The sequence below is a fragment of the Meles meles genome, chromosome 21 (genome assembly GCF_922984935.1).
Source record: "Meles meles chromosome 21, mMelMel3.1 paternal haplotype, whole genome shotgun sequence".
In the NCBI taxonomy this organism is placed as follows: domain Eukaryota; kingdom Metazoa; phylum Chordata; class Mammalia; order Carnivora; family Mustelidae; genus Meles; species Meles meles.
Genome location: NC_060086.1, coordinates 1,232,705 through 1,259,162, shown reverse-complemented (window position 1 = coordinate 1,259,162; position 26,458 = coordinate 1,232,705). Strand labels below are relative to the sequence as shown.

The 26,458-nt window shown below is 40.3% G+C and overlaps 1 protein-coding gene and 1 pseudogene across 1 annotated transcript in view; one reads left to right on the top strand and one right to left on the bottom strand.

The window, feature by feature from the left end:
- Positions 1-26,458, bottom strand: part of LOC123934138 (KN motif and ankyrin repeat domain-containing protein 3-like) — a 72,752-nt gene that overhangs the window by 29,247 nt on the left and 17,047 nt on the right. The gene's annotated exons all lie outside the window — the stretch shown is intronic.
- On the top strand, positions 4,172-5,819 carry LOC123934128 (annotated as a pseudogene).

The window sequence follows — 26,458 nt, the reverse complement described above, 5'->3', positions numbered from 1 at the left end:
TGTGGAATTTAAGAAACAAAACACACAGTAAAGGGAAAAAAATGAGAGAGAGACAAAGCAAGAAACAAGCTCTTAATTACAAAGAACAAAGTGGTTACCAGAGGGTAGGTGGATGGGTGGATGGGTTAAAAGGCGGGAGGGGCTAAGCACACTTGGGATAAGTGCCGGGTGGTGCATGGAAGTGTTGAGTTACTATATTGTACAGCTACAACTGATATAACACTGTATGGAATTAAAATAAAATTAACTGGAATTAAAACTTGGGAAAATATCAGCCTTTATTCATATTGGCCTTTGGAAAAAACGTCTAGCTATGCTAGACAGACTTCTCTGGGCCAGAGTCTGCACCGTTGCTGGGTCCTCTGTATTGGATGGTGAGTCTTCTCCTATCTAACTGAGTTTTCCAGTTGTGGATCTTCCATTGAATGATGACTAATGGATCCTATCAAAACCCAAAGAAGATCTGTGATGATGGAAATCAGAGAGAGAAACAAAGACACCAAGAATAACAGAGTAGCTGGCTGGATACTAGACTTCCTTACAAGAAGTCTCCCAGTCTCCAGGTTGCCCACCTCTTCCTCATAACCTGAAAAAGCCATATGGAATCAGTCCCTCAAAAAGAGAGCAGGGGCGCCTGGGTGGCTCAGTGGGTTAAAGCCTCTGCCTTCGGCTCAGGTCATGATCCCAGAGTCCTGGGATCGATCCCCGCATCAGGCTCTCTGCTCGGCAGGGAGCCTGCTTTCCTTCCTCTCTCTCTGCCTGCCTCTCTGCCTGCTTGTGATCTCTGTCTGTCAAATAAATAAATACAATCTTAAAAAAAAAAAGAGCACATGGGGCACCTGGGCAGCTCAGTTGTTGGGTGTCTGCCTGCGGCTCAGGTCATGATCCCAATCCTGGGATCAAGCCCCACATCAGTCTTCCTGCTCAGTGTGGAGCCTGTTTCTCCCTCTCCCACTCCTCCTGCTTGTGTTACCTCTCTCTCTGTTAAATAAATAGATAAAATCTTTAAAAATTAAAAAGAGAGAGAGAGAGTACAGCCTTCTCCCATAGCCAAGCCATTCTCCATGTGGGGGAGGGGCACAAGGACATATCAGGAGCCAGGATCTGTACAAACAACTGCGCACATACTGTAAGGGAAGTGTTATTACTCCCTTTCCCAGATAAGAAAACTGAGACTCAGAAAGAATAAACAGAAGTGGTAGAATCCAGATGTATGCAGTTAACACCTTGAGTTATAAGTACAGTATCTCTTGTTATATTATTCCTCTGCACCGCACCATGAGCTAGTTGAGGTCAAGACCAGTCCGACTAAACTTCGTGTTTCCAGCTCCTGACACAAAGCCTAGCACACAGTAGGCTCCCACGAGAGGCTGAATCAATTAGTTGATAACTAATAACTCAATATTAATTAATGAACTGACATGAATTAATAACCATATGTCCCAGACAGTTAAAATATTATATAATACCACCCAACCCATAAATCCAAACTCTAATAAACCCTTGGGACTTGTCCCTTGGCTCCGCTGCAGCTTCTAAAGAATGCTGGGATCCCATGGAGAAGTCCACAGATTCTTGGTAGAAGAAAATGCATTACTATGAGCGTCAGTCCGCGGTGCGGGCACTTCAAACTTCATTTCAGCATGCCTAAATTACTCAGGTCCTGGGATAGTTTAGCAGATTTCTTTTTACTTAAAATCATCCCTCCCTCCCCAACCATCCCATCCCAACCTTCCATCCCATCCCTCCCTCACACTCTAGAGTCCATCAAAATTGTTGTATGTAATTTGAATCTTTAGGGATTGCCCCCAGTGAGAAGTATGATTTTTTAAAGTCCCACGAAGCAAAACGTTTCATGGTCACCTGACGTGTCATGTTTTGTGCTGGAAACCAGTGCTCCAAGGAGCCCCCAGCGGCTCCTCATGTCCGCTCAGTGCCCCTCTGTGTGAGCGCTGATAGGCTCTGGTCCTTCACCATGGCCAAGCATTCCCAGAGTGCACCATTTTATATACTACGAGTCATGAATATTTTAAACTGAGTGCCTGTTGCTGTAAAGACCCAGTAAGTACATTTATAATTTTCCAGTCTTCATGACTTTTGAAGAACCAAAACCACAAAAAAAAACCTGTTTTATTTTATTTTGCTCTATGATCAGCTACTCTTTTTTAAAAAAAGATTTTATTTATTTATTTAGCGTGAGTGGTGGGGAGAGGCAGAGGGAGAGAGAGAATCTCAAGCAGGCTCTGCATTGAGCACTCAAATTGTGCCAAGGGGCTCCATTTCAGGACCCTGAGATCATGACCTGAGCCAGAACCAAAAGTCAGACGCTTAATCCACTGAGCCACCCATAGGCACCCCTATGATCAGCTACTCTTAAAAATAAAAATTGATACCTCTGCATTAATGTATTACTTCATAGTTTATTAGAAAGTATTACTCCATATATTGGTTTATTTGGCCCTTGGAACAACCTGGGAAGTATTATTATCTCCATTTTACAAGTGAGAAGTCAGAGGTTGAAAGACGTTTTATAATTTTCCCAAGGTCACACAGCTAATAACTGGTAAAGCCAGGACTAAAATCCAGGTCTTTGAACAGCAAATAGCATTCTCTTTACGTTGGAAAGAACCTCAGTGGTATTTAAGTCTGAGCTCAAATGAGAAACCTGAGCTCGGAGAGGCTGAATGAACTCCACCCAACCCATCTTTCTGGGAGACTTGCTCACAGCAGAGGAAGAACATTCAATCTCCATTCTTCACACTCTATCTTAAGAATCCACAATGTTCGAAACCACACACATACCTAGAGGTACAGGAATGGTTTGTATTATTAATCATGTAGTGATTAGGCTGAATAAACTGAAAAATACTGGTCATGTTCCTCATCACAAACCTCGAAGGGAATCTCCAAATATCTCAGCTGTGCTAAAATATTGTATGGAGAATGCTTTAAAAACAGGCTGAAACCATTTTTAGATGGTGCTATGATATTTCTGTGGTGCTCAAATAGTACGTACTTTTCTGTAATTTGGACAGTAAAATTGATGTTATAGGGATTTTGTGACTGCTGTGCCTGGTGCCAAAGTAGATAGGTCCTAAGAGAGCAAATCCCTGGATACTTGGGACAGGAAGGACCGAAAGAAACTTCTTTGTTAGAAATACAATGAGTATTATTTTGGGGCGCCTGGGTGGCTCAGTGGGTTAAGCCTCTGCCTTCGGCCCCGGTCATGATCGCGGGGTCCTGGGATCGAGCCCCACATCGGGCTCTCTGCTCAGCAGGGAGCCTGCTTCCCTTCCTCTCTCTCTGCCTGCCTCTCTGCCTGCTTGTGATCTCTGTCAAATAAATTAAAAAAAATTTATCTAAAAAAAAGAAATACAGTGAGTATTATTTTGATATTTGCTATGGAAATTCAAGAAACATATTACTCCATTTGTTCTAAATGTTCCCTAAAGCACTTACTCTGAGCTAGTCACTTGAAATGTGTCAGACAAACCCCATTTGCCCCTGTTGCTCCCTGTCTTGAGTCATACAGCAGTGTAAGGTTATTTGGCGGGGCTTTGGGCCATGTGGCTCTCCAGCCACCACTGGGTTCAGCATCTATCCGCCCTCACTACCAGCTCCCTGGGTGGGCTGGACTTTCTCAGGAGTCTCGAGACAGTAAAGCACAGGCCTCAGACCCTCATTGAACCCAACCCCAGAGGCCATCCCCCGAACTCCAATCTTGAGTTTGCCATTCCACTTCCTCCATCCTCAATGGTCTCTCTGAGCTGGTCTGTAGTCTCCCACACAAAAACCTTATGGGGCAGGGAAGCAGGGTAAGGGCTCCTGGAACTATAAGTTTTATCCTCCACTTAGGGTTGTCAAATTGAGCAAATATAAATACAGAACGTGCTGCTAAATTTGTTTGTCAGATAAACAAGTAATGGGGGGATCTTATACTAAAAAATTATCAGTTGGTTATCTGACATACAAATTTAACTGTGCATCTCTTATGTTATCTTCCAATACCACTTGCACCCCTCTTTCCCCAGGTTTGTGACATAAAAGCCATCAGGAACCTTCTAAGGATGGGGAGTGAAAACTCAGAACACAGAGACTTCCCAGATGGAGAAGCAAAGACTATAAAAATATCTCACCTTTGTTTGAGTCTCCTATGGCAGTGACAAGAAGCATGAATGAATGGTTCAATGATTACCTCGCCAGTGAGGCAAGGTGATGGTTAATGACAAGGTTTTTATAAAATGCTGTCTCTGTGACAAGGCAACTTTAGGATTTGGACTGAGGGTAGATTCTTGACATTCACAGGTCCAGTCTGGAGACTTTCCCAAATCCCCAAATTCATGAGTATTACTTCAGTGTAGTTTAGTTGAAAATTTTAAGTTATCCTTCAGACTCTTAATGATTCCTATAGATACAGGATTTGAAAGTCAGTTATCAAATAGTCTTCTGGGTTAAAAAAAAAATAATGAGTCAGACACCAGATCTAGCACTGACTTTCATTTAAGGCCACTTTTCATTAAGGTGCACCTTGTACCTGAATCTGAGTCTGGCTGAGGCCAACAAGTCCTGGGCTTGGGGCAGGAGCCACAAGGTCTCAGGCTGTGCAGACAAATGGAACTCAACCATTAAGCAGAATATGGGAACTCAGTTTCTATGAATTACAATGAACACCTAAGGAGGCAATAATAGATGGCTTAGAAATTGTGGTTTCATCTCCAATTCTATACAGTGAATTATTGTGCCCAATTTGTTTGGATATGTTGAAGAACACCATGACTTCGAAAGAGTGTTTACATCATTTTTGTGCAGATTGCATTATTACAGCCCTTGGAAGTGGCAATGAAGAATGTCCTGGGATGCCCAAGTGGAATAGTTGGCTGAGTGTCCGACTCTTGGTTTCTGCTCAGGTCTTGACCTCAGGGTCCTGGGATCGAGCACCAAGTCAGGCTCCATGCTAAGTGTGGAGTCTGCTTTAGATTCTCTCTCCTTCTCCCTCTGCCCCCCCCCCACTTGTGCTCTCCCTCTCTTTCTCTCTAAAGTAAATAAATAAGTCTTTAAAGCAAGCAAGCAAAGAATATCCTCCCTGTTGGGAAAAGCTAGTTTCTAAAAGATCACTAAGGCCAGCCCCAAACATTGATGCACTTATCAACAAAATTTATCCAAGTCGTGGTGAGTATACTCTCAAGTGAGTATACTCTCAGGTATGATGATCTCATACTTCATCAAGAGAGAATTCGCCAGCATCAGTAAGCATGATAATCAGCAAGCACTCAGCGACAGCGCTGAGCAAGGACTGAAGATACAGGCTGTGCACAGATTACAGCGAGGCAAGAAATAACAGCTTGAAAAATGGGAGTGGAGCCAAAGACTGTGGTGACATTTCTCACTGTTAGCAGGACCTAGTCCCAAACAGACCAAGGCATCTGAGGATTCCTGGCGTGAGCTTGGTAACAGCAATGCAACAGTGGCAACTGGTCCAGTTCTGGGTAGTGCTAGTGAACGGACTAAGTATTCAGGTCTCATCCCCCACTAATAGAAGAAGATGACAGGGCACAGACAAGATGAAGCCACTGTTGATCCCTTATCCAAGTACCTGGCCGTGAGGTCAGCTTTAGAAGAACACGAAGCAAAGGAAAACCAAAGCAGATGATCCTTGATACAGTCAGTGACAAGCAGGAGTGTACCATTTATGCAGCAACACCAGTGGGCATTTCACTGTATCAAATGGCTTTTTTTCTTTGGAGTTGGCCAGTGAGTCACACTGGAAAGTGCACAAACCCATGGAACTTTATTATGGACCCACAAGGTAGCACAAATGAGCTTTTACTAAAACCATGTCTGAGAATGAATTTTTTATAGCCCTTTTCCTTAATATTAAAGATGTAATGTCTTTACTTTTATGGACAGAATCTTGGATACATTGTTGGTTTTGCTTTCTGAGCCATGCTCATTTACACTATTAGAATCTTATCCTCTTAATTTAAGATTTCCTTTTTTTTCAAACATTTTAATTTTTTATTTGTTTCTTATATTTTTATAAACATATAATGTATTTTTATCCCCAGGGGTACAGGTCTGTGAATCGCCAGGTTTACACACTTCACAGCACTCACCATAGCACATACCCTCCCCAATGTCCATAACCCCCCTCCCCCTCTCCCAACCCCACCTCCCCCCAGCAACCCAGATGATATGATATTATATGTGGAAAACCCTAAGATTCCCTTTTTGGAAGTAACTATAATTATTTAGTATTTTTTCTTTTAGTTTAAAAATATATCTAAGTTGTATGATTTCACAGACTAGTGATTCCATTTGCAGCACCCTTTTGACCCAACAATTTTTCATAGCTCTGTATTCTTCTTTTTTTTCCCCAAGATTTTGTTTTTAAGTGATCTCTACATCCAACATGGGGCTCGAAATCACAACACTGAGATCAAGAGTCCCATACTTGAGGGGAGGGGTCAAGATGGCGGAGAAGTAGCAGCCTGAGACTACATCAGGTAGCAGGAGATCAGCTCGATAGCTTATCTAAACATTGCAAACACCTACAAATCCAACGGGAGAGCGAAGAGAAGAAGAACAGCAACTCTAGAAACAGAAAATCAACCACTTTCTGAAAGGTAGGACTGGCGGAGAAGTGAATCTAAAACGACGGGAAGATAGACCGCGGGGGGAGGGGCCGGCTCCCGGCAAGCGGCGGAGGAACGGAGCACAAAATCAGGACTTTTAAAAGTCTGTTCCACTGAGGGACATTGCTCCAGGGGCTAAACCGGGGTGAAGCCCACGCGGGGCCAGCGCGGCCCCAGGCCCCGCAGGGTCACAGAAGGATCGGGGGTGTCGGAGTGTCGGAGAGCTCGCAGGTATTAGAACGGAGAAGCCGGCTGCAGAGACAGAGCCGAGGACTGAACTCTCAGCTCGGGGTTACCTTGAACTGGTCGCGGGCTGGGTGAGCTCGGAGCGCGGCTAGAGGCTGGGGATACGGGAGTGATTGGGTGCTGTCCTCTGGGGGCGCACTGAGGAGTGGGGCCCCAGGCTCTCGGCTCCTCCAGGCCGGAGACTGGGAGGCCGCCATTTTCATTCCCATCCTCCGGAACTCTACGGAAAGCGTTCAGGGAACAGAAGCTCCCAAAAGCAAACCCGAGCCGATTACTTAGTCCGGCCGCCGGTAAGGGCGGTGCAATCCCGCCTCGGGCAAAGACACTTGAGAGTCACTACAACAGGCCCCTCTCCCAGAAGATCAACAAAATATCCAGCCAGGACGAAGTTCATCTATCAAGGAGAAAGCAGATTCAATTCCTAAGACAGCAGAGCAATTCCAGAGGAGGAGAAAGCAAAGCACGGAACTCATGGCTTTCTCCCCATGATTCTTTAGTCTTGCGGCTACTTCAATTTTTTTTTCTTTTTTCAATTTTTTTTTCTTTTTTCAATTTTTTTTCTTTTTTCTTTTTTCTTCTTCTGCTAAATTTTTTAAAACTTTTACCCTTTTTTTTAACGTTTTTTGACTAGTTCATCTAAATATATATATTTTTTCTTTCTTTTTTATATTTTTTAATTTGTTTTATTTTTAAACTTTTTTCTTTCTTTTTTTTTTTCAGAACCTGTTTTTATCCCCTTTCTCCCCCCCACAATTTGGGGTCTCTTCTGATTTGGTTACAGCGCATTTTTCCGGGGTCTTTGCCACCCTTTTAGTAGTTTATTTGCTCCTTCATATCCTCTTATCTGGACAAAATGACAAGGCGGAAAAAATCACCACAAACAAAAGAACAAGAGACAGTACCGAAGGCTAGGGACCTAATCAACACAGACATGGGTAATATGTCAGATCAAGAGTTCAGAATGACGATTCTGAACATTCTAGCTGGGCTCGAAAAAGGCATGGAAGATATTAGAGAAACCCTCTCTGGAGATATTAAAGCCCTTTCTGGAGAAATTAAAGAACTAAAATCTAACCAAGTTGAAATCAAAAAAGCTATTAATGAGGTGCAATCAAAAATGGAGGCTCTCACTGCTAGGATAAATGAGGCAGAAGAAAGAAATAGTGATATAGAAGACCAAATGACAGAGAATAAGGAAGCCGAGCGAAAGAGGGACAAACAGCTACTGGACCATGAGGGGAGAATTCGAGAGATAAGTGACACCATAAGACGAAACAACATTAGAATAATTGGGATTCCAGAAGAAGAAGAAACAGAGAGGGGAGCAGAAGGTCTATTGGAGAGAATCATTGGAGAGAATTTCCCTAATATGGCAAAGGGAACAAGCATCAAAATCCAGGAGATGCAGAGAACCCCCCTCAAAGTCAACAAGAATAGGTCCACACCCCGTCACCTAATAGTAAAATTGACAAGTCTTAGTGACAAAGAGAAAATCCTGAAAGCAGCCCGAGAAAAGAAGTCTGTAACATACAATGGTAAAAATATTAGATTGGCGGCAGACTTATCCACAGAGACCTGGCAGGCCAGAAAGAGCTGGCATGATATATTCAGAGCACTCAACGAGAAAAACATGCAGCCAAGAATACTCTATCCAGCTAGGCTATCATTGAAAATAGAAGGAGAGATCAAAAGCTTCCAGGACAAACAAAAACTGAAAGAATTTGCAAACACCAAACCAGCTCTACAGGAAATATTGAAAGGGGTCCTCTAAGCAAAGAGAGAGCCTAAAAGTAGTAGATCAGAAAGGTACAGAGACAATATACAGTAACAGTCACCTTACAGGCTAATAATGGCACTAAATTCATATCTCTCAATAGTTACCCTGAATGTTAATGGGCTAAATGCCCCAATCAAAAGACACAGGGTATCAGAATGGATAAAAAAACAAAACCCATCAGTATGTTGCCTACAAGAAACTCATTTTAGACGCGAAGACACCTCCAGATTTAAAGTGAGGGGGTGGAAAACAATTTACCATGCTAATGGGCATCAGAAGAAAGCTGGGGTGGCAATCCTTATATCAGATCAATTAGATTTTAAGCCAAAGACTATAATAAGAGATGAGGAAGGACACTATATCCTACTCAAAGGGTCTGTCCAACAAGAAGATCTAACAATTTTAAATATCTATGCCCCTAACGTGGGAGCAGCCAACTATATAAACCAATTAATAACAAAATTAAAGAAACACATCAATAATAATACAATAATAGTAGGGGACGTGAACACTCCCCTCACTGAAATGGACAGATCATCCAAGCAAAAGATCAACAAGGAAATAAAGGCCTTAAATGACACACTGGACCAGATGGACATCACAGATATATTCAGAACATTTCATCCCAAAGCAACAGAATACACATTCTTCTCTAGTGCACATGGAACCTTCTCCAGAATAGATCACATCCTGGGTCACAAATCAGGTCTCAACCGGTATCAAAAGATTAGGATTATTCCCTGCATATTTTCAGACCACAATGCTCTGAAGCTAGAACTCAATCACAAGAAGAAAGCTGGAAAGAACCCAAATACATGGAGACTAAACAGCATCCTTCTAAAGAATGAATGGGTTAACCAGGAAATTAAAGAAGAATTGAAAAAATTCATGGAAACAAATGATAATGAAAACACAACAGTTCAAAATCTGTGGGACACAGCAAAGGCAGTCCTGAGAGGAAAATATATAGCGGTACAAGACTTTCTCAAGAAACAAGAAAGGTCTCAAGTACACAACCTAACCCTACGCGTAAAGGAGCTGGAGAAAGAACAAGAAAGAAACCCTAAACCCAGCAGGAGAAGAGAAATCATAAAGATCAGAGCAGAAATCAACGAAATAGAAACCAAAAAAACAATAGAAAAAATCAATGAAACTGGGAGCTGGTTCTTTGAAAGAATCAATAAGATTGATAAACCCCTGGCCAGACTCATCAAAAAGAAAAGAGAAAGGACCCAAATAAATAAAATCATGAATGAAAGAGGAGAGATCACAACTAACACCAAAGAAATACAGACAATTATAAGAACATACTATGAGCAACTCTACGCCAACAAATTGGACAATCTGGAAGAAATGGATGCATTCCTAGAGACATATCAACTACCACAACTGAACCAGGAAGAAATAGAAAACCTGAACAGGCCCATAACCAGTAAGGAGATTGAAACAGTCATCCAAAATCTCCAAACAAACAAAAGGCCAGGGCCAGACGGCTTCCCAGGGGAATTCTACCAAACATTTAAAGAAGAACTAATTCCTATTCTCCTGAAACTGGTCCAAAAAATAGAAATGGAAGGAAAACTTCCAAACTCATTTTATGAGGCCAGCATCACCTTGATCCCCAAACCAGACAAGGATCCCACCAAAAAAGAGAACTACAGACCAATATCCTTGATGAACACAGACGCAAAAATTCTCGCCAAAATACTAGCCAATAGGATTCAACAGTACATTAAAAGGATTATTCACCACGATCAAGTGGGATTTATTCCAGGGCTGCAGGGTTGGTTCAACATCCGCAAATCAATCAATGTGATAGAACACATTAATAAAAGAAAGAACAAGAACCATATGATACTCTCCATAGATGCTGAAAAAGCATTTGACAAAGTAGAGCATCCCTTCCTGATCAAAACTCTTCAAAGTGTGGGGATAGAGGGCACATACCTCAATATTATCAAAGCCATCTATGAAAAACCCACCGCAAATATCATTCTCAATGGAGAAAAACTGAAAGCTTTTCCGTTAAGGTCAGGAACACGGCAGGGATGTCCATTATCACCACTGCTATTCAACATAGTACTAGAAGTCCTAGCCTCAGCAATCAGACAACAAAAAGAAATTAAAGGCATCCAAATTGGTAAAGAAGAAGTCAAACTATCACTCTTCGCAGATGATATGATACTATATGTGGAAAACCCAAAAGACTCCATTCCAAAACTGCTAGAACTTGTACAGGAATTCAGTAAAGTGTCAGGATATAAAATCAATGCACAGAAATCAGTTGCATTTCTGTACACCAACAACAAGACTGAAGAAAGAGAAATTAAGGAGTCAATCCCATTTACAATTGTACCCAAAACTATAAGATACCTAGGAATAAACCTAACCAAAGAGACTAAGAATCTATACACAGAAAATTATAAAGTACTCATGAAAGAAATTGAGGAAGACACAAAAAAATGGAAAAATGTTCCATGCTCCTGGATTGGAAGAATAAATATTGTGAAAATGTCTATGCTACCTAAAGCAATCTACACATTTAATGCAATCCCTATCAAAATACCATCCATTTTTTTCAAAGAAATGGAACAAATAGTCCTAAAATTTATATGGAACCAGAAAAGACCTCGAATAGCCAAAGGAATATTGAAGAACAAAGCCAAAGTTGGTGGCATCACAATTCCTGACTTCAAGCTCTATTACAAAGCTGTCATCATCAAGACAGCATGGTACTGGCACAAAAACAGACACATAGATCAGTGGAACAGAATAGAGAGCCCAGAAATCGACCCTCAACTCTATGGTCAACTAATCTTCGACAAAGCAGGAAAGAATGTCCAATGGAAAAAAGACAGCCTCTTCAATAAATGGTGCTGGGAAAATTGGACAGCCACATGCAGAAAAATGAAATTGGACCCCTTCCTTACACCACACACGAAAATAGACTCCAAATGGATGAAGGACCTCAATGTGAGAAAGGAATCCATCAAAATCCTTGAGGAGAATGCAGGCAGCAACCTCTTCGACCTCAGCCGTAGCAACATCTTCCTAGGAACAACGGCAAAGGCAAGGGAAGCAAGGGCAAAAATGAACTATTGGGATTTCATCAAGATCAAAAGCTTTTGCACAGCAAAGGAAGCAGTTAACAAAACCAAAAGACAACTGACAGAATGGGAGAAGATATTTGCAAACGACATATCAGATAAAGGGCTAGTATCCAAAATCTATAAGGAACTTAGCAAACTCAACACCCAAAGAACAAACAATCCAATCAAGAAATGGGCAGAGCACATGAACAGACATTTCTGCAAAGAAGACATCCAGATGGCCAACAGACACATGAAAAAGTGCTCCACGTCACTCGGCATCAGGGAAATACAAATCAAAACCACAATGAGATATCACCTCACACCAGTCAGAATGGCTAAAATTAACAAGTCAGGAAATGACAGATGCTGGAGAGGATGTGGAGAAAGGGGAACCCTCCTCCACTGTTGGTGGGAATGCAAGCTGGTGCAACCACTCTGGAAAACAGCATGGAGGTTCCTCAAAATGTTGAAAATAGAACTACCCTATGACCCAGCAATTGCACTACTGGGTATTTACCCTAAAGATACAAACATAGTGATCCGAAGGGGCACGTGTACCCGAATGTTTATAGCAGCAATGTCTACAATAGCCAGACTATGGAAAGAACCTAGATGTCCATCAACAGATGAATGGATCAAGAAGATGTGGTATATATACACAATGGAATACTATGCAGCCATCAAAAGAAATGAAATCTTGCCATTTGCGACGACGTGGATGGAGCTAGAGTGTATCATGCTTAGTGAAATAAGTCAATCAGAGAAAGACAACTATCATATGATCTCCCTGATATGAGGACATGGAGAAGCAACATGGGGGGGTAGGGGGATAGGAGAAGAATAAATGAAACAAGATGGGATTGGGAGGGAGACAAACCATAAATGACTCTTAATCTCACAAAACAAACTGGGCGTTGCTGGGGGGAGGTGGGATTGGGAGAGGGGGAGCGGGCTATGGACATTGGGGAGGGGAGGCGAACCATAAGAGACTATGGACTCTGAAAAACAACCTGAGGGTTTTGAAGGGTCAGGGGTGGGAGGTTGGGGCAACCTGAGGGTTTTGAAGGGTCAGGGGTGGGAGGTTGGGGGAACAGGTGGTGGGTAATGGGGAGGGCACGTTTTGCATGGAGCACTGGGTGTTGTGCAAAAAGAATGAATACTGTTACGCTGAAAAAATAAATAAAATGGAAAAAAAAAAAAAAAGAGTCCCATACTCTACCAGCCGAGCCATCCAGGTGCCCCCATAGGTCTGTATTCTTAAGCGAAGATTCAGTTGGCTATCCTTTTTCCTCCCCTCAAAGTTTTCTATGCCTACAGAATGTTAAGTAATATGGTATTCTGACTTTTTTTCCTGGAGTGTTATATATTTATAGTTTCCTATATAAGTTGTTATCTTCACGAAGACCAAAGCTCAAATCTACTGTGCTTAAAAAACCATTCTCATATTGTTATTATTATTTTCATGGTATTTGCTTCCATAATATCTCATTTTTTTATTAACTTGTAGTGTATTATTTGCTTCAGGGGTACAGATCTGTGAATCATCAGTCTTACACAGTTCACAGCACTCACCATAGCACATACCCTCCCCCGTGTCCATAACCCAGCCACCCTATCCCTCCCCTCCCACCCCTCCAGCAACCCTCAGTGTCTTTCCTGAGATTAAGAGTCTCTTATGGTTTGTTTTCCTCCCTGGTTCCATCTTGTTTCATTTTTTTCCCTGCCTGCCCCCCACGACCCCCGCCCTGCCTCTCAAATTGCTCATATCAGAGAGACCATATGATAATTGTCTTTCTCTGATTGACTTATTTTGCTTAGCATCATACCCTCTAGTTACATCCACATTGTTGCAAGTGAAGTGGCAAGATTTTGGGGGTTTCGATGGCTGCATAGTATTCCATTGTGTGTGTGTGTGTGTGTGTATAAATACTAAATACTAAAATATATATATATATATATTTATACACACACACCACATCCTCTTTATCCATTCATCTGTTGATGGACATCTAGGTTCTTTCCATAGTTTGGCTCATAATATTTCATTTTTTTTAAAAAAAGGTTCTTTATGAACTGAATTTCCATTTGTCACACAATGTTATTATTTTTCTATTTTTTCTTTCAAATTTTGGAATTTCTGATCCTGGGAAAAAGAAAACAAACAAAATGTCAAGTTCTATGAAAACTTGGTTCACTTACAGATTTCACTGAAGAAGAATTAAATCGATCTTCTCTAGCCTTCAGGTATATACTTATTTTTTAAAGATTTTATTTATTTATTTGAGAGATAGAGTGAGTATGCCCATAGAAGGAGAGGGAGAAGTAGGCTCCCAATGAGCTGGGAGTCCAACTCAAGGCTCGATCCCAGGACCCTGGAATTAAGACGAAAACCGAAGGCAGATGCTTAACAGACTGAGTCATCCAGGTGTCCCTCTTCAAATATATAAAGAGGTGGTTTTTAAAAATTCATTTTACTACCACTTCAGTTCCCTTATTATATATGTTTGATGTTTCTTCCTATTAAAATATGGAAATACTTTGCACTTTAGCCTTGAAAAAAAGTACAAGATATGTTCAAAACTTCCCTAATTCTTTTCCTCTTGGTAACCATATAAGTTTCAAGAATAACATGACACATGGAACGAACGATTGGAGGGAAAATTTTGCTTCTGTTTGAAAACTGTGTTCAGCATTTTGAGGGGTCCTATCAGTGTGTAAATTTGGTGCTCGGCTAATCACACCCTAGAGAAGGAAGTTCATGGAACTTGAGCCTTGTCCCAGTGAAAGTCAATTTTGTGAAAGAATGTCAGCAAGTAGATCATTTCACTCGTCTTACTTTAGTTTTAATTGAGGAACAGTGTTGGGCATTTGGTGCCAGAAAGCTTTATGAAGACAGATCAGAAATAAAATTGACTTGTGTATTATTTTCCATTATTGTCCTGATTCCAAGTTTATATTATCACGGGATTTACAAAGACTTCTTTGCACTGATAAATTAACGTCAAAGGGTGTTTGTTTGTTTGCCAGCAGTGAGTAGCCCTCCGGAACAATTGCAATTAAATAACCTGCCCATTCATTGTAAATATTTATCTGTCATTTTTTTATGGATTGGGGCCAGCTTGATGTTTTAAATCTTCAGCCTGATAGGAAAACTAAAAGGCTTATTAAATTTCTACCATTTTATTGATAATATTTAAAATCTGTTCTTTACAATTTTATTGGTAACCTGTGCCTTGGAATTTGATGACCACCAAAAATCAAGGGAAATTTCGTATTCAATTCCTTTTTTGGTGTAATGTTAAGTTGTATAGATTATTAACATGTGTCTACTGGTTATAACCCAGGTTTTGTGGTATAACTGCTTAGATTTTATTGGTGACATTGAATTAGTGGCTGCCTTAAATAACTAAATTCCCATTGTGATTAATTGAGAGTTTGTTTTTTTGTTTTGTGTTTTTTTTGAGGGAGCGACAGTGAGCATGAGTGGGGGTGGGGGTGGGGCAGAAGGAGTAGGAGAGCGAGTAGCCCACGCAGGCTCCATGTCCAGCGCAGAGCCCCACAATGGGCTTGACTTCACAACCCTGAGATCATGAACTGAGCTGAAATCAAGATTCAGATGCTGAACCAACCAGCCACCCCGGCAGCCCCCTCACACACACACTGTCACTAGTTGAAAAAAATATATATGTTTTATCACTTCACACTGCTAGGATTACTATAATAAAAAAGACAAATAATAATTTGGTGAGGATGTGGAGGAATTGGAACCCTGATACATACCTTGCTGGTGGGGATGCAACAGCTTAGGAAACAGTCTGGCAGTTTTTCCGAAGGTTAAATATACAGTCTCCATATGAACCAACTGTTGCATTCCTGGGTTTATATCCAGGAGAAATGAAAACATATGTCCATACAAAAATTTGTACATCAATGTTCATAGCAACATGAAGTTTTTCACAGTAGTCCAAAAGTGAAAATAAACCAAATGTCCATCAACAGTGAATGACCAGGGGCACCTGTGTGGCTCAGTTGGTTAAGCACCTGCCTTAGGCTCACGCCTAAGGGTGAGCCTAAGGTCCCAGGGTCCTGAGATCAAGTCCCACATTGGTCTTTCTGCTCAGCGGGGAGTCTGCTTCTACCCCTGTGTTCTCTCAAATAAATAAAATCTTAAAAAGAAAAGCAATACAAGTTTTTATCACTTGTGACCAGGTTTGAGGAGGAGTAGAGAAAAACAAAAAAGCACTGAGTTGTAATGCTGGGTCGCTGGTTACCTAAGTCATTAGCTGAGTGGCTTTCGAAACTTCGTTAGTAAAACTACAACTCTGGAAGGCAGTCATGCAGAGTCCAGTTACAAAGGCTACATCCATTACAAATGCCAGTGGTCTACTTTATTTATGTGCCTTCCAATGAAAAAAGTTCAAAGTGCCTAAACAGCAAGTAATGTGAAATGATAGCAGCTGAGTTTTTAAAAAGATTTTGTTTATTTATTTATTTCAGAGAGAGAGGGCGCACAAGCTGGGGAGAGGGACAGAGGAAAAAACAGATGCCCCACCAAGCAGGGAGCCTAAGCAGGGCTCCATCATCCCAGGACCCTGAGATCATGACCTGAGCCCAAGAGAGATCCTCAACCGACTGAGCCACCCAGGCACCCCAAGAACAGCTGTTTTTTAAAGACTATTTTTTAAATGACATCTTCAATAATGATACCTAGAATGTTCCATGCTAAAGAAGCTGTAATTTCACATTTGCTCAAGTATTGATTTGATTTAGCCAATGTGACACCACCTTGGATAAAGTATGCAAACAACTTAATTTCATTTCCTCATTAATCAAAATTGAAAGGGAAAAAAATCAATGAGGTGTTATATCAAAGAATCCCCCAAACCACATATATATATAAGATTATCAAGAATGATAAAATAAATTTGATTAAATTTGGGGCGCCTGGGTGGCTCAGTCATTAAGCATCTGCCTTCAGCTCAGGTCATGATCCCAGGGTTCTGGGAGGCAGTCCCGCATCAGGCTCCCTGCTCAATGGAGAGCCTGCTTCTCTCTCTCCCACTCCCCCTGCTTGTGTTCCCTCTCTTGCAGTCTCTCTGTCAAAAAATTAAATAAAATCTTTAAAATTTTTTACTAAATTAATTGATGATGTGGAGGTCTCCTAAGTCTTAACATCGCAAACCTGATTGCATGGTTGTAGTGCTGCGAGGGTGCACGCCAGAGGGGCTGCTCTGACCTGAGATTTCTTTAATCTGGCTTTCCGTAGCTGGTAGGCTTGGGGAAAACAGTATTATTTTCAAAAATCATTTAAGAATTTCACAAAACTAAAACCCAGGCTCAACCCCATCTTCCCTCACACCCCACATCTAGTCCATCAGGAAGGAAATCCTGTTGATCTTCAAGAAGTATCCAGGATCTGACCAATTCTTTGACCCTGGGCAGGGTCATCTCCCACCCAGATGCTGCTATGGTCTCCCTGATTCTACTCAAATCTTTCTGCAATACCTTTTCTTTTCTTTTAAAGGTTTTATTTATTTGAGAGACAGAGAGAGTGCAGGGGAGGGGCAGAAGGAAAAGCAGACTCCTCGTTCAGCAGGGAACCTGACGGGGAGTTCATTCCCAAGACCCTGGGAATCATGACCTGCACAAAGGCAGCTGCTTAACTGACTGAGCCACCTGGGTGCCCTCCAGTCTCTTCAACTCAGCAGCCACAGAACCTTTTTAAATCAGAACACAGATTGTGTTACTTCTCTGCTCAGAACTCGCTTGTGATTTCCATCTCAAAACAAAAGCCAAAGTCCTGGCAATGGCTTCCAATGGCTCACATGATCTGCACTGACCCATGCTCATCAACACTCTGGCTTCCTCTCCTACTTCTCCCTCACTCTCTCTGTTCGGCTGGCTACTTCCCTGAGCCTCAGACACAGCAGATAGCTCTTAGGGCCTTTGCTCTGCTCTTTCTGCCTGAAATGCTTTTCTGCCAATTAGCCCTTTGGCCAGCTCCTTCACCTCCTGCAAACCATTGCTTAATGTCCACTTCACTGAGGCTAACCCACTCTATTTTATATTATTCTCTGTGCCCATTCCCACTATTAATTTCTGATTGCTGCTGTCACAAATTGCCATAAATATAGTGGCTTAAAACAACACAAATTTATTGTCTTACAAATTTATTATCTTCTGGAGGTCAAAAATCCAAGTTAAGTCTTATAGGACCAAAATCAAGGTGTCAGCTGGGTTGCATTCTTCCTGGAGGCTCCAGAGAGAATCTGTTTCCTTGCCTTTTCCAGCTTTGAGAAGCCACCTGCATTCCTTGGCTCATGGACACTCCATCTTCAAAGTCAGCACTGTGGCATCTTCAAATCTCCCTCACACCTACTTACATTGCCATCCATATCTCCTTCTCCAACCCTGACTCTCCTACCTCCCTCTTTCCCTTAAAAGGACCCTTGTGGTTGCACTGGGTTGACCCAGAGTCTCCTTAATCATATCTGCAAAGTGCCTTTTGCTATTTAAGGTAAGATATTCACTGGTCCCAGGCATTAGGACATGGGCATTGTTGGGAAGCCATGACTTTGTCTTGCATTAATGAGTCTCTTACCTTACTCAAGTTTTTTTCTTTTTTTCCCAAAACATTTATCAATTATAACGTGTTTTACCTATCTACTAGATTTATTGTTAATCATCCCTCCGCCATAATGTAAGCTCCATGAAGACATGAATCTTTGTCTCTTTTTTGACTGGTATACCTTTAGCAACTAGAATAGCCTCTGGCATATAATAAGTGTTCAATCAACATTTATTGACTGAAAGAAAAGGACTACTCGTCTAAACAAATCAAGAACAGAAAATAGCTTTGTTACATACAAATGGCTAGCAGACACATGAAAAAAATGTTCATCATCATTAGCCATCAGGGAAAGTCAAATCAAAATCACACTGAGATACCAGCTTACACCTGTTGGAATGGCAAAGATTAACAAGGCAGGAAACAACAAATATTGGAAAGGATGTAGAGAAAGGGGAACCCTCTTACACTGTTGATTGAAATGCAAGGTGATACAGCCACTTTGGAAAACAGTGTGAAGATTTCTCAAAAAATTAAAAATAGAGCTACCCTATGACCCTGCAATTGTACTACTGGGTATTTACCCCAAAGACACAGACGTATTGAAAAGAAGGGCCACAAGTACCCTGATGTTCATAGCAGCAATGGCCACAATAGCCAAACTGTGGCAGGAGCTTAGATGCCCTTCAACAGACAAATGGATAAAGAAGATATGGTCCATATATACAATGGAATATTACTTAGCCATCAGGAAAGATGAATACCCAACTTTTGTATCAACACGGATGGGACTGGAGGAGATTATGCTGAGTGAAATAAGTCAAGCAGAGAAAGTAAATCATCATATGGTTTCATTTACTCGTGGAGCATGAGGAATAACATGGAGGACATTAGGAGAAGGAAAGGAAAAGTGAATTGGGGGAAATTGGCAGGGGAGATGAACCATGAGAGACTATGGATTCCAAGAAACAAACAGAGGGTTTTAGAGGGGAAGGGGGTGTGGAGATGGGTGAGCCTGGTGGTGGGTGTTAAGGAGGGCATGTATTGCATAGAGCACTGGGTGTTGTCCATGAACAATGAATCTTGGGACACTGCATCAAGAACTAATGATGTATTTTATGGTGACTAACGTAACACAATTTTTAAAAAGCTGAAAATTCAAAAAAAAGAGAAAGTGTCCTTGTTTGTCTGTCCAAATATGTCAAGTGGGAGAGGAAGAAGAGGAAACTGTTGCGTAGCAGCTAGCTTTCTGTACCAGTCTGTAGACACGGGAATCAAGCAGTTCTCCAACCTCTTTCTCTGTGCACAAAAAAATCACTGGAGAAACATTTACAAATTCAGATTTTCTTGCCCCATCCTTCCCAACCCTGGATTTGGATTTATTGCATTTTGGATGGGGCTCAAGCCAGCTCCAGTGGGCTGAGGGTTGTCATCAGTAGTTGGGCAAACATTATTGGCTTCTCCCTAACAAACCTCCCAAAGCAGATGTTCTTGACCTTTGCCTGCACATTGGAACATCCTAATAGGTTTCATAAAATCCCAAAACCCATAATCTATACTCAGAAATTCTGATTTGCTTGGTCTGAGTGCAGCCTGGGCATTGGGATTTTTAAAATTTAAAATCAATTAACATATAGTGTATTATTAATTGCAGAGGTGGAGTTTAGTGATTCATTAGTTGCATATAACACCAGCCAGTATGCAGTACATCAATTGCCCTCCTTAATACTCATCACCCAGTTACCCCATTTCCCCCCAACCTCCCCTCCAGCAACCCTGTTTTGTTTCCTATAGGTAAGAGTTTCTTATGGCTTATCTTTGATTTCATCTTATTTTTCCATCCCTTCCCTTACGTTCATCTGTTTTGTTTCTTAAATTCCACACATGTGAGTGGAATCATAATATTTATCTTTCTCAGACTGACTTATTTCACTTAGCATAATACCCTGGTTCCATCCATGTTGTTGCAAATGGCAAGATTTCGTTCTTTTTGATGGCTGAGTAGTATTCCATTATATATTGTATATGTATATGTATGTGTATACATCTTCTTTATCCATTCATCTAGTCGATGGACGGCTGGGCTCCTTCCATACTTCAGCTATTGTGAACATTCTTGCTATAAACATTGGGTACTTGTGTCCCTTTGAATCACTGTGTTTGTATCCTTTGGATAAATACCTAGTAGTGCAGTTGCTAGGTCATAGGGTAGCTCTATCTTCAGCTTTTTGAGGAACCTCCATACTGCTTTCCAGAGTGGCTGTACCAGTTTGCATTCTCACCAGAAGTTTAATAGGGTTCCCCTTCCTCTGCATCCTCACCAACATCTGTTGTTTCATGAATTGTTCATTTTAGCCATTCTGACCTGTGTGAAGTGGTATCTCATTGTGGTTTTGATTTGTATTTCCCTGATGTTGAGCATTTTTTCATGTGTTTGTTGGCCATTTGTATGTCGTCTTTGGAGAAATATCTGCTCATGTCTTCTGCCCATTTCTTGACTGGATTATTTGTTTTTTGGGTGTTGAGTTTGTTAAGTATTTTATAGGTTTTGGATACTAGCCCTTTATCAAATAAGACTTTTGCAAATATCTTCTATTCTGTAGGCTGTCTTTTAGTTTTGTCAGCTGTTCCCTTTGCTCTGCAAAAGTTTTTACCTTGATGAAGTCCCCATACCACGTTTTTGCTTTTGTTTCCCTTGCCTTTGGAGATGTGTCTAGCGAGAATTTGCTGTGGCCAAGGTCAAAAATGTTGCTGCCTGTGTTCTCTAGGATTTTGATGGATTCTTGGCTCACATTTAGGTCTTACATCCCTTTCCAGTTTATTTTTGTATGTGATATAAGAAAATGGTCCAGTTTCATTCTTCTGCATGTGGCTGTCCAATTTTCCCAAAGCCTTTTGTTGAAGAGACTGTCTTTTTTCCATTGTATTCTTTCCAGCTTTGTTGAAGATTAGTTGACCATAGAGTTGAGGGACCATTTCTGGGGTTTCCATTCTAGTCCATTGATCTATGTGTCTGTTTTTGTGCCAGCCGTTACCATACTGTCTTAATGACTACAGATTTGCAATATGGCTTGAAACCCAGAATTGTGACATCACCAGCTTTGGTTTTTCTTTTTCAATATTCCTTCGGCTATTCAGGGTCTTCACTGGTTCTATACAAATTTTAGGGTTTTCTGTTCCATTTCTGTGAAAACTAAAAAATTTGAAGAAGAATAACCCATATGGCCAAGAATTTCATTTCTGGGTATATATCCCAAATGTCCATCAACAGAAGAATGGAAGAAAAAAAATGAGGTATGGGGTGCCTGTGTGGATCAGTCAGTTAAACATCTGCCTTCAGTTCAGGTCATGATCCCAGGATCCTGGGATCAAGCCCTGCACTGGGCTCTCTGCTCAGCATGAAGCCTGTCTCTCCCTCTCACACTCTCCCTGCTTGTGTTCCCTCTCTTGCTGTGTCTCTCTCTGTCAAATAAATAAATAAAATCTTTTTTTTAATGATGTTTATATGTACAGTGGAATATTATGCAGTTTAAAAAACAAGGAAGTTCCCTCACAGGCTAAAACTGGATAAACCTTGAGAACAATATGCTAAGTGCAATAAACCAGTCACAAGAATACAAATATTTTTAATCCACTCATATAAATTATCTAAAATAGTAAAAATCATAGAAATATTAAGTAGAAAGATAACAGCAGGTGGGGAGGGGAGTGAGGAGGAGGAATTAGTGTTTAATGGGTATAGAGTTTTAGTTTCGCAAGATGAAAAGTTCTAGAGATCTGTATATATTTTAACACTACTGAGCTGTACACTTAAAGATGGTTAAGATGGTAAATTTAATGTCATGTGTTTTTTTTTTTACCACAATAATAGTTTTTTAAAACCTTTTCATCTAGTTTGCTGAATTATCCATCCCTGATGATGATTTCCTTGACTGTTGACCTTATTCTCCTGGAATTTAATGTTTTCCTTCCATGTGACACAGTCTCTTTTATCATTTTGCACCCTCAGTGCTGGGCATGGAAGTTCTTAGGCAAGCCTAGTCAGCTTACACCAGACCACGGATCCCTGGTTCCTGCATGCTGGGTGAAGCCATGGGCACTCTCGGCAGCCCCCTCATTTCTCCACTTCTATCGGCTTTTCCAGAGTCCACCTGTGAAGGCAATACTCAGCCTTCTGGTCTGTGTTCCCTTTTTTTTTTTTTTAATTTTTTAAAGATTTTATTTATTTATTTGAGAGAGAGCGATCACAAGTGGGCAGAGAGGCAGGCGGGGTGGGGGGGAGCAGGCTCCCCGCTGAGCAGGGCTCTCTGGTCTGTGTTCCCTTTATTTATTTTTTTCTTTTGAGATACTATCTCCTAACACAGCTTCAATGGCTTGCTTCCTGTTTCCAAATCCATCTTTTTAGCCCCACACTCATTTCCAGATGTCTTCCAGTCTTATCCAGACAGACGCCATGCACCTCCAAGATAAAGCTCACCAAACAGACTCAGTATGTGCACCCCAAAACAGATTTCTTTTTTCTCATCAAAACTTCATACTCTTTCACTATCCACATTAAGCCAGTCATCACAAACCTCATTGATTCTACCTTCTAAGAATCTGTGGGTGACTTCCTTTCAATTCCACAGTTATCGTCTGGGCTCTTGCAACAGAAATTGCTGAACCCAGTGTGTGGCAATCATTAAAACCTTAGTTAATAGTGCCTAGCTAATTTCCTGCCTTCCTCCTTGTCTCCCTTTCTCCTTCCTTCATCTTTCTCTTCCTATCCAATCAATCCATTGTCATGCCACCACCAAAGTCACTCTAAAAACCAGATTTGGTGGTTATTCCAAAATCTTCAGTGGATCCCTGTGGTCTCTGAGAAAAAGTTCAATCTTAACATGACAAGCAAGTGCCTCCCGCACCTGGACTATCCACTTTCTTCACTGATGAGATGCCTGGTGCTATTGAACAAAGCACACTCAAAGTCAGACCAGACCCTAAATTTGACTGTTTCCATAGCTATATGAGCTTGAGCAAATCACTCATTATTCCTAAGTCTTAACCACCTCATCTGTAAAATGAGTACATTACAACACCTACCTGTGTTTTTTGTGAGCATTAATGAAATATTATGCTTCACGTTATCATTACTCTCTTTCAAAACATCCCAGCCACTCTTAACTCATCATACCTTGAACAAAGTATACCATCTTAATTGTCTAGCTCTTACCAGGGCCGTTTTCCCTATCTGATTGGCTCCCTCCACCCCCATTCCTTCTCCTTTCTGACTCTATACCTCTTCCCTACCTTTCAAAATCCAGCTTAAATATCATCTTATCTGTGGAGCTTTCTCTCACTTCCCCTTAACTTGATTCTCTTCATAGTACTCGAGACATGCACTGTTATTTGATCATTCTTGAGTTACTGACCATCAATGACATGTTGCCTCACTGTGAAGCCCAGGATAGAGCTGAAAATAATAAAAGACATCTTGAGAAAAAAGAAGAAATAAATAGACAGTTTAGCACTTACAAATTTTAAATGGAATGTGAAAAGTTACCAAAATCCAAAGGCTTATGAGGAAAACTCAGGAAGGAAATGTTACCAGAATATGATACAAGTTTGTTTTTTAATTAAGTAAGGAGCTCATAGCAGGTTTGAGAAGGAGCCTAAATGCCAACAAGGGCTCATTAATAAATGGTGATATATATCTATAAAATAAAACACTATGAGAGCATGAAAAAGGTTAAGGTAAACCCATAGGTGTTAGCATAGAAGCCCACGATACATTGAAGTGTAAAAATAAGAAGTGAGATCTACTTTGTGTGTCTGTATCTAAAAGAATATGCCTCAAATTGTTCACAGTAATTCTTTCTTTAAATAAGAGTATTGGGTGCCAGGGTGGCTCAGTGGGTTAAAGCCTCTGCCTTCAGCTCAGGTCATGATTTCAGGATCCTGGGATCGAGCCCTGCATTGGGCTCTCTGCTCAGCAGAGAGCCTGCTTTCCTCCTCTTTCTGCCTGCCTCTCTGCCTACTTCTGATCTCTGTCTGTCAAATAAATAAACAAATCTTTAAAAATAAATAAATAAGAGTGTGGAGCTAGGGTGTGAAGAAAATTTTTCACATCTTATTTCAAAAGTAACCATTTACTATTTTTATGATTAAAAAAATTAGGTAAACGAACAGACCATCAAATTGGCAAAAAAAAAATAACTATAAATAAATGGGTGAAATGGACAGATGATTTAGAAAAGAAATAGAGCTAATAAATGAACATAAGATACTGAATTTTGACAAGTAGTGATGAGGTCTTTTATCTATTAAAAATAGTAAAAAAAAAACCTACTAAATTACAATACCTCATGCTGTTAAAGATACACTAAAATGGGCACTTTCTTGTGCTTTTAGGGACATTTGTATTTTATATGAGCCTTCAGGGATAAAAATTGGCAATTTGTATCAAGGGCAACAAGAATGTTCATGTCTTATGACTCACTCACTTCTGCAAATATCTCCTTTGGAATCAATTCAACTTAAAGAAAGGTCATCTGTATAAATACAGTGAAAATTTGGAAACAATTTGAGGTAGAGTGGCTAAGTAAAATAAAGTTGTTGTGGGAAATTAAATGATCTATGGTATTCATAGGCATGTTGTATGGGCTCAGTACATTTTAGCTACAGCTGTTATTATTGTTGTTTTTGTTATTATTGTTATGGCAGTTGTACACAAGACAAAATTATGTATCATTAAAAATTATCATTGTCAAGTTTATGAAAAAACAATGTGTCCTACAGCATAACCATGCAAAACCATATAATATTAAAATATTGAAAATGAATTTACAAAATGATCATGGATGTGTTAGGATACCAGAGTAAGGGTGATTCTTTTAATTTTCTTGTATTTTTCCAAACTCCTGATAATATTGTTATACACATCTATAATTTAAAAATAAATTTAAAAAAATTTTAGCCCATTACTCATCTAGCCTCAAGTCCAAATTTTAATAGCTATACATATCTCCCAAAGTTAATATTATCAAAATATTCTGAACAAAATATTGTTCAGAACCTAGTAAAGAGGTGTTTAGAGCTATTTTGAGTTTGTCCCACACTCAGCTGTGACAATCATAATATGAAGAATAAAGTTACATTCTAAGAATTACACCAATGAACATTAACACAATAAAATGTATCAATGAGAAAAACCTAGTTTAGTACGCTCTTTGAAATTTTAATTGAGACTTGAGAAACACCCGAATCCAAATACGGTGACTAGAAACAAGTTGTAAATGTAGATGAAAAAAACTGTAGCTGAATTAACTTATTGAAAATTGGACAGAGACTAGAATAGTAGAGATGTGTAGGCTAGGTTAGCTGTTTAAACTTAAGAAATGCATTTACATCTTGTAAAGGAAAAATTATCACCCTCTAATGTTGACCTGTATTATCTTTATTACAATGAAACTTAATATACAAATAGAAAACTAGATATAAATGCCTTATTCTTGTTTTCGTACCATTCTTTATATATGTATTCATATATTTGATAAAAATGTCACTGTTAGAAGTGAAGTCATTATGATGACATCAGTTTAATTATACAGACTGACCCCAAGGGTAGAGTCGAGCTGCCAAAAATCAGAACACAAGCAGCACACAGTTCCTTAACACCTGTGCCCTTGCACACCCTTGCCCACAGCCAGCCGTGCTCCAGCAATCACAAGGGCTAAGTTCAGATGTAACCCCCCGAACTTTTCCCTGGCTTCCGTCACGTCCTGGGATGAGAAGAGAGAAACGGTCAATGAAAAGAAGCTGGCATGGCTCAACACATCTCTGTTCTAACAACTCAGAGAAGGCAAGACATGGAACACTGGGGCAGTATTTCCTTATAAATGCCTTATTCTTATAGCTGCTTCTACAGGTATAAAACCAAAGCTGATTTTAAAATTAAATGTCATTGTACCAAGTAAGTAAAACTCAAATGAATAGCATTAATTTAATATGATGGGTGATGTTTTCTGAAAAGGAAATTCAAATTAAATCCATGATTTACCATTTCCTACCCACTAGAATGGCCAACATTAAAAACAATGACAAGGCAGTAGAGGAACTGAAACAATTGTTGGCCAGGAAGTGTAGAAACTGAAACAATCATACA